Source organism: Lonchura striata, chromosome 24, assembly GCF_050655825.1.
Source record: "Lonchura striata isolate lonStrDom1 chromosome 24, ASM5065582v1, whole genome shotgun sequence".
Lineage (NCBI taxonomy): Eukaryota > Metazoa > Chordata > Aves > Passeriformes > Estrildidae > Lonchura > Lonchura striata.
The window spans coordinates 972395-985291 of NC_140726.1; the positions used below are offsets into that span (position 1 = coordinate 972395).

The 12897-nt window shown below is 44.1% G+C and overlaps 1 protein-coding gene across 9 annotated transcripts in view; it reads left to right on the top strand.

Annotated features, from left to right (window-relative positions):
• The first annotated feature begins 3042 nt into the window (after positions 1-3042).
• The window catches only part of ARHGAP32 (Rho GTPase activating protein 32), a 236312-nt gene continuing 226457 nt past the window's right edge, over positions 3043-12897 (top strand). For 4 of the 9 annotated variants that reach the window (XM_085560069.1, XM_085560071.1, XM_085560070.1 and 1 more), the window contains exon 1: positions 3048-3225. The gene's annotated coding sequence lies outside the window, so the exon portion shown is untranslated. Of the gene's footprint in view, positions 3226-12897 lie in introns of all 9 variants that reach the window. The other 5 variants (XM_085560079.1, XM_085560081.1, XM_085560072.1 and 2 more) reach the window with 3 other exon arrangements.

Genomic DNA, 12897 nt, shown 5'->3' on the forward strand with positions numbered 1-12897 from the left:
TGGTGAAGCACATCTTGGCATCCCCAAGAGCCATTAAATTTTTCTAGGAAATTACCAATACGAAGAACTGGCAAGAAACAGAAAGTTTGAGAAGGGGGAGGGATAAACATTCTCCCCTTATTTATTGTTTTTAAGCAAAATATTCAAACACAAAAGTGAAGGCAGTGAGATTCAAATCACAAGGCACAGCTTGATGGGAGGCAGTTAAAGGGAAATTCATGCAAGATCCTCAGCACTGAGTCAAGACCTTTCTTTGATCTCCAGTTTTCCCAAGCCACATTCCCACATGCAGCCCACCATTTGTTTTTAGTTAAAAAGGAATAATGAAAAATGCTCTGCCAGAGAAGAGCAACAAACAGGCCTTGCAAACATCACACAGAAACAGCCAGTCAAAATCAGGAAGAGGCAAAACCACAAAAGTGAAATGATGGCATCTATTACAGTGAGAAAGGTACAGCTGCTCGGGGATGTTCTGGGTATTTTTCCTCCAGGAATTTCAAAGTCATCCAGATCAGGTATGGATAGATAGGGATCACAACAGATTGCTCCTGGCACCCTGAGGTTTATCAGCAGTGAGCCATGCAGGGACCATCCTGCCTCATCCTAATTCACTTGTCAGGTTTGACAGGACCAGAGCTGTAGACAGAACAATACATCACATCATTTCACCTTGTCATCACTGTAATTTGTATACTTTCTGCCACCTTTTTTATTAGCCCATATAATTATGCTCTTCACCATTTTAGGGACTACTGTGCAACATGACTTGCTGTCTCCTTACCCATGGAACCCCATCCCCAGCAACGTTCTTATCTCCAGTTTTGTTTGTTGGCATCTGGCACAGCATATGCTGACATCTCACAGCTATTGTTCCAGACTCTGCACATTTACGGTTAGTGTCAGTTATTCACAATAGGCTTTGAAAAGTTTCATCACAACAACTAGAAATTCTTCAAATCCTTTAAATTAAAACTCATAATTTGGAGTTTCCGCATGCCTAGGCTTGCCTTTCTTGGTCACCCAATACATTAGCAAACAGTGGTATCATTTATCTAAACACTCTGGGTAGCTGGTATCACCACAGCCCTAATGTAGATTATATATTTCCTTTACAGTGTTTCACAGATGGCATGAAAACCCAAATGCATCAAATCCAGCTTGCAAAACAGTTTCAATTATGCCTTTAATTTAGAACACTCCTGAAAACGTATCAACCGGGCCATTTCATATTTGCTTTTGCAATGCAAATGCAGCTAATGCCAGGCACACCTTCCCTACAGATCTCTGTGAATGCCAAGTGCATGATCCACACCCCACTCCACGTTCTTCTCCCTGTGGCCCTGGGCCCTGGCCAAAGGCAAGGAGTGCTCCTGGGATAACTGCACTGCTGGAGAAGTAAACAACACCAGCAATCAGACTTGTAAGCTCTGCGGTCACCAAATGCATAATTATCAGGGAGGGGTTTCCACATCTACTGACAGCAAGATCCAGTCGTGTGTTCCTGGCCATGCTAATGAAACAGTAAAGCACATTATGAAGTGGTTTAGGGTCAGCCATCAAAACACAACATTTCAGGTGAGGGGAAAGTTCTGCATTGTGAACAGGGTGTGCAAGTGGCCTGTCCACACATAAGCATGTCTGCATGTGACTGCAATAGAACACCCTTCTTGGTCTTGCACTACCACAGTGAGGTGGGAGGGTTGTGGTGCAGGGACACCTGCCTGGTACACCTCTTCTGTCTGGGACCCCTCCCCTCAGAGGGGATGTGTGCCGTAGGTACAGTAAAAAACACACAAACAAACTTCAGGACATCTTTGGTGAGTTTCTGCATACTCAGACATTCAAAACCCATCCTGAACATGTTCCTGTGTCACTTGCTCCAGGTGATCCTGTCTTGGTGGGGGGGTCGGCCCAGATGATCTCCAGAGGTCCCTTCCAACTGCACCATCCTGTGGAGCAGGAGCAGCCCTGGCCTCACACACAGAGCCACCGCAGGCCCTGCCAGGTCCATCCCTTCTCCTGCCTCTGCATCAGCCCCAGCACCTTATGTGTCCCTGAACCCCAAATGTACCTCATCAATGTGTATAAATATATAAAGAACGGGTGCTAAGAAGATGGACAGGCTCTGCTCCATGGTACCCAGCAACAAGACAAGAGGAACAGGCAGGAAGGTCAAGGGAAGTTCCAGCTGAACATGAGAAGTATTTCTTCCCTGGGCAGTTATCAAGCACTGAACAGATTGTCCAGAGAGGGTGTGGAGTGTCCCTCACTGGAGATATTGCAGAACCCACTGGACACAATCCTGTGCTCTGGGACGGTTCTGCTGGAGAGGGGAGCTAGGACCTGTGGTCCCCTCCAGCCTCAGCCATCGTGGGATTCTGTGAAACAACCCCAGAACCTTCACAGTCCTGCTCAGCTCTCACACTCCCCTTCCTCCTGGCCCCAAACCAGGCACACCTGACAGTGCTTTCCTACACTGAGGGGAAAACATTTCCCTGTGCCCAGACCCACAGCCTCCCCATCACCACAGCCCAGCTGTAGTGGCTTTGCTCCTGGAATCCCAAAGTCATTTTGGTCGATCCCCACCTTGTTACCCAGCCCAGCTGAGTGCCACTTCCAGTCATTCCTTGGACAGCCCCAGGAACAGGGACTCCACCATCTCCCTGGGCAGCCCCTTCCAACATCTAATCACCCTCTCTGTGAAGAAATTCTTCCTGATGCCAGACCTAAACCTCCTCTGGTGCGGGATAAGCCTATGTGCTCTCATCCTGTCGTTGCTCCCTGGGGGCAGAGCACGACCCTCAGCAGGCTACAGCCTCCTGCCAGGGAGTGGCAGAAAGGGACACGCTGCCCTGCCAGCCCCAGCCGTCATCCTGAGCTCCCTCCTCCGTGTCCCACTCACGGCCATCCTCCAACCCCGCCATCCCTCCCGTCATCCACCTATCCCTCCCTCCATCTCTTTTTCCCTCCCACCCCGGCCGCCGCCTGACGGCCGCCCTTCCCGGCATCGGGGCGGAGCCGGCGGCGGCAGCAGCGCGCATGGGCCCCGCCGCCCGTGGCTGAGCCCAGGCGGGGGGCGTGTGCCGGACGCGGATCCCCTCGCCGGGCCCTGCCGGGCCCTTCCCGCCGGCTCCTCCTTACCTGCGGCGGCGCGGCCATGGCGCTGCGGGCGGCGCGCGGCTGCTGAGCGGCGGTCGGGGCGCGGCCCCGCAGCGGCGGAGCGAGGTGAGCGCGCCCAGAAGAGGGGAGAGCTGAGGGGACAGGTCGGCATCGCGCTGACGGTCGCGGTAGTGTCGCGACAGCGCCCTGCGGGTCGTGAAGGCGGCGCTGGGGTGGGCGATGAGGCGCCTGCGGCGGCCGCTGCCGCCATGGGCGGGAGAGAAAAAGGAAAAAGCAGGAATAAAAGCATTCGTGGTTTGTCGTGGCGGGGTTTTGTTCATCCCGGGGCTCTCCCGCTCCCTCCCTTTCCCGCCCCTGGAGCTCCGCCCGTGTCGCCGGGGGTCTCCAGGGCGGGCGAATTCTCCTGTGGCCGGGGAACAATCGCTGGCAAGGAGGGATAATGGGCATTGCAGCCCGTGGTGCCATCCCCGCGTGCGGCTCGGCGTGGGGACGCGCCTTTGTGCCGGGTCCATTGTCCTGCTGCCCTTTGTGCAGCTGCTGCGGGCACGCAGGGTTGGTGTCCGGGGACAGCCGTGCCAGGGACGGGGCGAGCACCGTGCAGCAGGTGCTACGGGTGCTCCCGGAGCTGGTTTATCCAAATTATCTCGGCGAGCTTCCCGCCCATCTGCAGAAGGAGGTGAGCGGTGGATGCCGGAGTGAGGTTTGTAGGGAAGGATCCATAACGCTTCTGGACTCTTGAGTGAGCAATGGCAGCTTGGGAAAATAGTAAATGAGCCTTTGAAATTCTCACGTGTGTACCCACCTGTGTTTTTTCCGTTTTTTCTGCAAATCGTGTGTCCCATCTTGTTCTCCCTTGCGAAAATGTCTCCTATGGCAAACGGCTGCTTCAACCTGACCGAGGGCTGCTGGATTGTTCAAAGGTGATGGGAGCGAGTCAGTTTTTGTTCCCCCTTTGTCCTTTCCACATGAGATTGTGTAGAAAACAGCACTTTGGACAGAGGCTTGGACAGCCTCTGTGGGCACCCAGTTTGTTGTGTTGGTTGGTCCTGGCACTGGGAAGAATGCAGTCGAGAGGAATAAGTGAAAGGCAACAAGGTAGAAGCTTAAAATATGCCATTTAATTTCAAGAAACAGCTGTAAGTGTGTAATCCATCCAAAGGTGACCAGACACTCTTTGAAATTAAGTGAACGAGTTTGTTTCCAGGACTCTTAAAATCTATTTCAAGTGTTTAAGCTTCTGCAGCACATGGACAAATATCCTGCATGTGCTTATTGAGAACGTGCGGTTTCTTTCCCACTGCACAATGTCTTCTCATTCTAAAATCAGGTTAGCCTTGAGTGAGCAACTTATTTTGACTGGTAAATAAAATATTACATAATCTTTATGATAAAAGAGCAGTAAATAGTTCTTGTGCCTGGACTGGTTTGTTTTAATGAAATGTATCGGAGCCTTACCAGGATGCATGCATGTGGAGCTGATGGGTTTGTAGTGTTTGAACACATTGGAGCCAGCTGCAAGAATCAAAATTCTGGTCATTTGAGAGCATATGGTGATAGAGATAATAAAGTGGGGGAAATTCGGGTCAATCTGGCAAAATGCAAAACCTGTTACTTAGGTAAACAGAACTGGAAGTGTTACTATGGTATTAATGCCTTGTATAATGTACAGAAGAAATATTTGTCCATTGCCAGAAGCAAATTGCTGGCCAGTCTTTCAGCTTGCAGTCTTAATCTGGGGTTTGTTTTTTTAAAGTGCTCTTTGTTTCTTCAGGAACTCGACAAATACATTTGAGGCAAGTCAGCAGAAATATCATCAGGGAACTGCTTTATTTTTTGGGTTTTGTGTCTAGTTTGTAGCTGGATGTTGCAGCGATTTTGTGTCACTTGCTGGTGATGGGTTGTGAAATATCAGGATCACAGCCCTTAACAATCTGTTTTCTGTAATGCAAAGTGAGGGGAATGATGATCATCATGTTCAATTGAAGCGGGATGACTGCAGTGGTGACTTACTGGCTGGAGAGAAGATCCCAGAGGGAGTGGAGAAAATCCAGTAGAAAAGGGGAGTAGTGCTACTTTGGTCGTTTATCCCCTGGGCTTCTCATTCTTTTGTGAACTTCTGGAAAGGAAATGTCATTTTGCTGTCTGAGTGCATTGTTTTGCCTGAAGTGTCAGACCACATTATGGGGATGATTCCAGTCAACTTCCCTCATTTCAAAACAAACACATCAAATACTGTAATATGTTTGTACAGAAACTCAGAGTTGTTTTGCATGATCCCAATGTCCATATTTCCAAAAATAAATTATGTTTTCATACTTTATTATGGCTAGAACAGCTTTTATAGGAGAGAAGAATTGAGATGGGTTCCCTTGGCCTTTGTGAACTGTTCTCCACCAGTAAGAGGAATATGTTGGCTTTTTCACGAACTGTGAGATTATTTTCATTTGCATTTCCTCAAAATATTCTTATTTGGGCAGTAGTTCCTATTCCAGTGACTGTGACCAAGGCAAGGGGTATTGTCTCTCCTGGTACCGGGGTAAGGACAGAAAGGGAAGAAGGTGTAGGTAATTTTTTAAAATTTTTAAGCAGAACCAAATTGGTCCTGTGGGACTATGAGCACGGGCGGCCTCTGCCACGTGTGGTGTCCACAGGGCCAGGTCCTCTTCTAGGTGTGCTCCTCACCTGCAGCTCCTGGATCTGATTTTAGCCTTTGCTGTGCAGCAGCAGCATTGTGTGCCAGCAAGGCTGATGAGCTTGCTGCTTGTATGGGTTTGATGATGGGCCAGGTAGGTCCGAGCTGAGAAGGATCCTGACAAAGCCGTTCTTCCCCACCAGACTCATGCAGGAATTTAAACTTGAGCACTGCTTCCAGCAGTGGAGATGGTTCTGTGTTTCTGTTTGGCTCTGGTAGCTGCTCTTGGGATATCTGATATTGCAATAAAAGAGAAACAGATTGCAGTGTTTTATCAACTTACAAAGTATGTAACAGCTTTCCCTGGAAAAGTCAGTCATTTTGGTATTTGGGGTGAGATAGGTCAACAAGTCTGGGCAGTCGGAGCATGTGGATTTTCCTAGTGATTTCTATTCTTATGCTAATCCTTTGAGCAGGCTGGCTGAGTGCTGTTGGAGACGAGGGGTGTGCACATCGAGGACACTAAAGAGAAGCCATTTTTTGTACTTATTGTTATGCAGATTAGGTTTTCCAGCCAACCAGAATTTGGAGAATCCCAACCCGAGGGTGTGATACTGCTGGTCAGGAGTCATTTAGCAATTCCAACCCGGTTTGGCTGAAACTGTTCCTCTTCAATATTAATTTTGAAGGTTTTTGCTTGCTTAAGTTTTATTTCTGTAAATCCGTGTTGTAGGTGAAAAGTTATCTTTGCTACTGAATTAAAGTTGGAAAACTTCAGTTTTCAATTTTAAATTATTGTGATGGGTACGAAGTGTAGGAAGGCAGCAAAACTGTGTTGCTCATTTGAATCTTTGTTCTGTTTCTGTGTGTGCCTTGCTGTGTTTCTCCTACACTGTCTGCAAGCCCTCAGTTCCTGCAGTGCAAAAGATTTTAGATAGATTATTGAGTATTTTGTGCATGTTCCTAGGGTGGTGTGTGTGCCACTAAAAATCAGTAAAAGATGTAAATCTCACTCACAAGACTTCCTTGTTGCATATTGGTTTTCCAGGATTGTTTTAGAAATATGAGGTATTGGAGAAGTCTGAAGGAGATGCTCCAAGTTAGGATTTTGTTGCAGAGGACAGGAAACTGCAGCTGTTTGTGGCCTCTGTCTTTTATAATATCCCCGATAATATATGGGGTTTCTGCAGTGCAAAGTGCTGGGGCTGTTAAGCACTTAAGAAGTCTCTGGGTGTTTATTTCAGTGGTGTTTTGTGGTTCTGAGGTCTGTGCTCCTGCAGTAGATCCGCTAATCCATATTTGTGTGTAGTGCTGGATTCTTTAGAAGCGTGCAAAATAATTAAAAACCGCCCTTTAAACTATTTAGTAAATTGGATTTGCTTTGCCAGCAGTGGAACAGGAAGTTAATTGTGTTTAAGCTGATGTTGACTTTTCCAATCTGATTTTCTCTGGGAAGAAACTTTACTACCTAGTTGTTAAATGCACAGTTAATTACCTGCTGATTGGTTAAGCTGATAAACCAATGCTACCAGGTTTACTGTAATCAGGTTGGTAAATGTGTCAGGTATGTGCTGCCTCATGCTATTGTCTTGCTTTATGATTAAACCCAGTGTTAACTCTCATCATGCTCACGATTTGAATGTATTTAGTATTGTCAGGTGATAACTGACACTGAAGTTACTTACCATTCAGTGGATGTTCTTGCTCTGTGTTTAAATTGCACTTGTATAGTTCTGGAATTCATAGTGTCATCTCTTAATATTCTATGAGAATATGGCTCAGCAGCTTTTAACCCATAGTTTAGAAAATAAAATATATTTCCACTTTCTAAAACAGCTCTTGTATATTGTCTTTCAGTCTTGTTTCAGTAGCTATGTTGCAACAATTTGGTTGTGTCCTGACATAGTATGAGGTCAGTGGTTGAAGCAATAGCTGTGCATCTGTTACGGATCAATGAATCATTCAAACTCTTGGTCATCTCAGATTTTGTTGATGAAGAAGCTGAAATTGCTGCTCCTCCATCCCATCCCATCCCTGTTGTGCCTGGGGCTTTTGCCTGTCCTCATCTCAGTACTGATGTTTGTAGACAGAATACATTGATTTTTTAGTGTATCCATAATACCTCATTAAGAATCAGAGAGGAACTGGAATTTCTCCCTATTTCCACCATTTCCTCCATAATCAAGACTGCAAGCATTTTGGAGCATGGCTTCCTAGCGATTTCAGGGTAGAATTAAATGCTTAAATACCTTTGATGTTTTTTGTTGGATGGAGGGATACTTGGTGAGCCACAGTTGTGGCTGTAGGTCTTCTGGTGGGTTAATTGCTTTTAAGATACGTGGATGAAAGGTAGTTTGCTAAAAAGCTTTGTCACCACTTACTGGGAGGTTGAGAAAATCAGTTTACCCAAAAATATCTTTGATGGTAAGGTGTTAGGTTGTTATGTGTGATTTCAAAATTCTTGCTTCTTACAGAAATACATATTTAATTCACGGTATATTTTGTTATCTGAGAGATTATTGACTAAAAACACTTCTGTTGAAATATTAAAGTTAAGTTGTTGTGCCTTTTTCCCCCCTTAAATTTAAGTAATAATGTTTCCTGGCATTTGGGAGATGAACTTTCTGGCCTCAATACTCAGAATGCTCAAGGTGTCTGTAAGTTCTCTAGGGAAAAAGAGAAGAGACAGTGCTTGGTGCTCTGAAAACAGTTTGGTTTTTTGGTGCCAGCATAAAACCAAGAAATTTTCCAAATCTAAATGTTATAATTTGGCCATATTCTTACAGACTTCACTAAGGCATAAGTGTGGCTATTATGAAGAATGTAGCTGGACAACCCTGTTTGTGCACAATTTTAATTGCTGCAAGAGTCTTTGAGTGTTTGCTGATATTTACCCTTTTCCTCCTTGTTATGATTCATGAATGTCTTAATTAGATTTCATAATAGCAGCCTTATGCCAGGCCTTTTGTGTTTGCGTTTTACAAGAAGCATCTCTAGAGTCAGCTCTGCCTGCTGGGAACAATCAGTCTTTTAACAGGGTGATTTCAGTAGTTTTTAAATTTTATTTTGGCTTCAAAAAGACTATTATCTTGCTTGATAATGCACCTTGCTTGTTCTTCCTGCCAGATTTACATAGCAGTGGATACAATGTGATAGAGTCTTTGCAAATTTTATCAACAATTTCCATATCAACTTTTCATGGACTATGAATACATTTCAGTAGCTGCTTTCTGTAATTTGCCTTTATGATTATCATCTTTTCCCTTATACTCTGGAATAGAAATGAAGATTGCTGTTTGGGTATCATGATTTGTTGTTAATGCTTATATATATATATTTATAATGTATGGATTATGATAACAATTTTGTACTAAAATATAAAATGTAGGTTTTTTGTAAAACTCACAAATGAATGTGCAATAGCTATAAATATTCAGATAAACAAAAAATAATTCTTTGGCACAATCTGTAAACCAGAATCTGTTGCTCCTTTCTCTCTTCTAGAAATCTGCAGAGGTGTAATATGTTCACTGAAGGTTTAATCAGTAAGGAGTACTTGATTTTTATTTCAGCAAAAGTTCTGATAACTTATTTTTGGAAATGTAAATGAGATTCCATAGTTGTCCTGTTGCATGATGCACAAGGCAAGCTTCAGATGTAAAGCTCAGTCATTGGTAACTGCAGCAGCTTATTTCATTGAAGAAACAGGAACAAAAGTTTGTTTGTAACCACTCTGGAACCGAGAACAAAGGCTGCAGGGACCTTTGAACCCTTGTGGCTATGCATCTGAAGGAGGAATTGTTCAGGAATGGGAAAAACTGCCAGAAGACCAGGGATTTGCTTTTCCCAACAACTTTCTCCAGCAGTGTTCAATGACTGCATTTAAAGCAAAAAAAAAAAAAAAAAGTTGGTTAATTGGAAGACTCCCTTACTTACTCTTCTCACTGAACTCTGATTTGATAATCAAGCATGCTGGGATGGTTATTCTTACTTTTTTTTTCACCAAGACAAGCTTTGAACAAATGAGTGTGTGTGTGCTCTCTTTTTTGGGAGAAATCTTAATGATTGATTGCTTCCTTAAACATTTTGTTCTCTCTGAAATGTTCTCTACAAGAGATTCTGGCGTGTGAAGCAATTTGTTTCCCCTGCTTCCTGGTGTTGTTCTGACTTCACAATTATTTTTCATTCACGGGTAGCTGTCTCCTCAAGGAAGACGGTAGGGAATTATCAGTGTTCTGAAGAAATTGTTACTTTGCAAAATTTGTTGACTGGGACATTGAGTCTCCAGGGGTTGTCCAGCATGAAGGTTCTGCTGCAGGCAGCGATTTGTGCCTTATCATTCACCTTCTTGAATTTTACAAGGCTTAAGCAGAGGATGGGCTGCACTGGATGAACAGCTTCTCTAAATTGCTTTGTGCAGAGGGAGAGAAACCACAGTATTGAGGGTTTGTTATTTTTTCTTGAGTAGTGAACATAACACACCAGCTGGAAGAAACAGAGTTGTTCATTTATATTTCTCATCCTGGACATGCAGCTCATGAGTGTGCTCAGGCATGTGTGTAATGTGCGTGTCTGTCCCTCTTTCCCTGCTGGAGAAACACTCTGCTGCTCTGTAGTTCTTTGGACAGAAGGGAGAAGCTGGCTTTATCCCTTTAAAATTGAATTAGGTGTAAAACAAGTGGAGGCATGGAATGAGACCTGGAATCTGGTTGTCTTTGTGCAGTCTCCCTTGGAGAGGGTGCTTCACACCAGTTTGCTCCCAGGTGATGTTTGTGGCTGCAGCACCTGAGTGAGAGCTTTTCTCAGGATGTTCCCTGCGTACCTGGTTCCTGGGAAAGCTCGAGTTACCAGAAAGAAGAGTTAACCATCGGGTATGATTTGGCTGACAGATTAGTATTTTAAGCAGTGATTCCTCTTGCTTCTAGAGAGGGAAAAAAAAAATCAATTTCTTTCAAATTATCAAGGGCCTCCAGTCCTTCACCCCTTTTTCTTTTTGTGTGAGGGCGGCACTCGGGGTGAGGCTGTTGTAGATCCTTGTTGTGTGTTCAGCTTGCCTTTTCAGCTGTCCTGAATGACAGCAGCTCTCAAAGTCTTGTCTTGGTTCTTAAAACTGTTGATCTCTTTCTAGCCTCTGACTGTAGTTCCTGTGAAATTAGGCTGGGCTGTTGGGAAATTCAGCTTTGTAAACCTGGTTCCCAGGAGCATGGGACAACTATGTGGTGGTTGCCCTTGTCTTTGAAGTTCTTTATGGGATATGAATTGGTTGTCACTGTGCTCCTGACTTTCTCCCCTGTTAAGATATGCAGCAGCTTGAGCTGCTCAAGTAACCTATGTTCAGTCGTCTGTACACAAAACAATTGCCAATTGCATAAGGAAGCCACTTCACCCATGGCTATTTAGCTATGTAGACATATTGTATTAATTTAAGAAGAATGGATCTGCCTGGAGTATAGTTTAGGAGCTTTCTTAACAGTTTCACCTAGATTGCAAGAAAACTTAGTTCTGAGATTGCATCCTTTGCTAGAGGTACTCTGCATTTCCTGTTTGGCAAATGCCAGGGTTAACAATTAAACCACAGTTAACAGTTAAACCACACTTCTAATCTATGATTAGAACTGGAAATGAAAACATATAGATCGGTGTTTTAGGAAACTTAATTTGTGAGTTCTTATCTCTAGCAAACGTGTGGAGGAGGGATGCCATATGGCTGCTAAATATAACTCAACTTGCTCCTGAAAGTAGTTGAAAAAGTACAGAAGTTCACAATCTGGTATCCATGTTGTTAATAAGAATGTGCTGCAGACTTGGAGTGCAGATGAAGGTAATGGGAAGAAAGCCAAAAGTAATCAAATGAAATGTAAGTATTTCCTGTGATAGGTGATGGGGGCTGACACACTAGGGAGGTGCTCAGCATCCTGCAGACACTAGACCCTTTCTCAGCAGTGTCTGGGCAGTGGAAGGGTGGCAGGAGCTGCCCAGTTACACCAGTTTTCTGCTCACCGCCCTCGCAGTCCAACAGCTCCTATCCTTGTTTAGTTTAAATATTTGCACTGCTGCAGCCCAGTGCTGGGATGGTGGAGAGCTTGATCTGCTGGAGCTGTGTGAGTAAAATCAGGAATACAAGGCTGTGGTGGCAAGACTTGAGAGTAGTTATTCACAACTTTCAATTATGTTCTTAAAATTTTTCGTAATACTAACATTTGTGGTTTTTTATGTGGACATACTGCCAAAATACATGTGATCCCATGTTTTAAGGATACAGCTATAGTTGAAATATGGGAGCATTTCTAGTAAATATTTTCAAATTGTATCTGTGCATGCATTTGAAGGAAGTGTAAGTTAGTCATACATTTGCAATGGAGTATTTCTATGTAATTTTCAGTAGTGGATATTTGTGTGAAATACTTTGATTGTGAAATACTAATCTATAAAAGAGATTAGTAATTTTCTGATGGGAAAACCTGTGAAGAAAGCAGAGCTCCAAAATACTTGTAATTTCCTCCCCCTCCAAAAAAAACCCAAAAAAACAGAAGAATTACTTACCTACCCTGCCATACTGTCGTTCTCACTCCCCTTTTTGAATGCAAACATCCAGAATAGGTGTTGAACTGATTTAACAAAGCATTATGTCTAATGTTAATCCAAGGGCTCCTGATAGGATAAAAGGCATTGCTGAACTGAGGCAGAAATATCTGATAGGAAAAGCTTATCCTGGAAAAGAATCAGAATAGAAACGGTATTGGTTATATTCCTTTAGGCCTCTAAAATGTTTTAAAGGAATGAGTATAGACTTTCTGATGGGGTTTTGGTGGCTAAAAATGCAGTTATACAAATCACAGCTTGTTGGGGCAGGGAGAATTAATTCATGCACTTGAACATGTGCTCGTCCACTGTTTTCTCTGAAGTTGAATTATAGACAAGAATGCACTTTGTTGTTCTTTAATAATAAATAACAGCATAGCAGTTTTGATCTTCAAAGCACTGCTCAGACCTTAATTAATCTTCATGTACTCCTGTGAGAGACTTAAAAATACTCCCTACCCTTTTGGACAAGGAGCTCCTTAGCATGGAGATGTTGGAGGGTTTGCTCTGGGCCACATTGTCAGGGCCAGCTGGGACAGTTGTAGAGAGATTCCTGGCACTGG